This window comes from Cetorhinus maximus, unplaced genomic scaffold, assembly GCF_964194155.1.
Source record: "Cetorhinus maximus unplaced genomic scaffold, sCetMax3.hap1.1 HAP1_SCAFFOLD_678, whole genome shotgun sequence".
In the NCBI taxonomy this organism is placed as follows: Eukaryota; Metazoa; Chordata; class Chondrichthyes; order Lamniformes; family Cetorhinidae; genus Cetorhinus; species Cetorhinus maximus.
In genome coordinates, this window is record NW_027596620.1 from 111914 (window position 1) to 113795 (window position 1882).

General features: G+C 46.0%; 1 pseudogene; it reads left to right on the plus strand.

Moving 5' to 3' along the window:
- The first annotated feature begins 230 nt into the window (after positions 1-230).
- On the plus strand, positions 231-1183 carry LOC144674483 (beta-1,3-galactosyltransferase 5-like; annotated as a pseudogene).
- The last annotated feature ends 699 nt before the right edge of the window (positions 1184-1882 follow it).

Below are 1882 nucleotides of genomic sequence, written 5' to 3' on the forward strand. Positions count from 1 at the left end.
AACAGGCTCTAGGAGCTGAATAACCTCCCCCTGTTCCTGTGTAATAGGCTCTAGGGGCTGAATAACCTCCCCCTGTTCCTGTGTAACAGGCTCTAGGAGCTGAATGACATCCTCTTGTATTTGTATCCCAAATCGAGTCAAATAATCTTAATCTGAAAAATAATTCCTCTTGCATTTTCTGGATTCCACCAAACCCAACTTGTTTATTTTATGTTACAGGTGCTTCGAGCATGAAGATATTTTCTCAAAGAAGCTTTTGTTTGAAATCATTTCTCAAAAGGAAATGGTTGTTTGTTGTTGCCCCCTTGTTAATCTTTCCTCTGATCAGATATTTTAGCCAATACGGTGTCGAACATTGGCATTCTGCAAAGTTAAATGACCATTCCTTCCTCATGTTGCCCAACAGCAGCTGTGACACCAGTCCCCCATTCCTGGTCCTTCTGGTCACCAGTGCCCAAGACCAGTTGGAAGTTCGCTCGGTCATTCGCCAGACCTGGGGGCGAGTGCGGACAACCCATGGCAAGAGGGTGGTGAGCTACTTCCTGCTCGGGTACAGCCGAGAGCATCAGGAGCAGCTGCTGAAAAAAGTTCACTGCACAAGGACATCATCCAGAAAAATTTCACCGACACTTATTACAACCTGACCACCAAGGTGCTGATGGGCCTGGAATGGGTGAGCCGATTCGGTCTGTCCACCTCCTTCGTGATGAAAACCGATTCCGACATGTTTGTTAACGCCGATCACCTGACCAAGCTCTTGTTGGGAATGAATCACACGGATATCTTCACCGGCTTCATCATGAGGAATTTTGGACCTGTCAGGGAGAAATCCAGTAAATGGTACGTCAGCGAACAGGAATATCCTCAGGAAACATACCCACCATTCTGCTCCGGCACTGGGTACATGCTTTCGGCCGATGTTGCCCACCGAGTCTGGAATATTTCCAGGACGGTCCCCCACTTTAAACTGGAGGATGTTTACGTCGGGCTGTGCTTAGCGGAGTTGAAGATCACACCAGTGGAAATCCACTCGGAGCAGAAGTTCCACAATTGGAATGTGAAGTTTTCTGTTTGCGGCTTCCGTAAACTCGTCACCTCTCACAGGGTGACACCCTACGAGCTGCTGATCTACTGGAAAGCACTGGAGGATGCAGCAGACGAGGCCTGTCCTGGAGATGGGTGAAGGGGGCCATCTTGAAGAGGCTTTTCACTGACACCTTCAAATAAGCGTGTTATCTTTGCAGGGCAACAGAAACAGCGTGCCTTATGGAAGTCAATTACCCAACTAAACTGTGTAATCTGGTTTGTTTATATACATACATACGTACATACACAAATGGCCACAAGAGGGTGCTATTTCACCCCTCCCTCCATTAAAAATGTGCACAATATTCAACATTTCTCAGAACTTATATAGATATGTTTTGCATTTATTTACAAATCCAACTTTGCTACTAGCTGAATAAAAATAAATTAAACTTATTTTTATCTGAATGCATGAAGCATCTCTAATAAGATAGATGAATTAGTGGCACAGATACAGATAAATGATAAATAATCACCATTACAGAAACACGGTTACGATGTGTTTGGGGGTTCAGTGATAGTGGGATTTGTGGATTCAGTGGTAGTGGGATTTGGGGGTTCAGTGATAGTCGGTTGGGGTTCAGTGAAAGTGGGGTTTCAGGCACAAGTGTCAGTGCGATTTGGGGGTTCAGTGGTAGTGGGGGTTGAGGCCTAAGTGTCAGTGGGATCTGAGGGTTCGGCGATAGTGGAATTTGAGGACTACCTCTCAGTGGGATTTGGGGGTCCAGTGATTGTGGGGTTGTGGGTCCTATGTTTTATTTGAATTTGGGGGTTCAGTGATAGTTGGGCTGGAGGC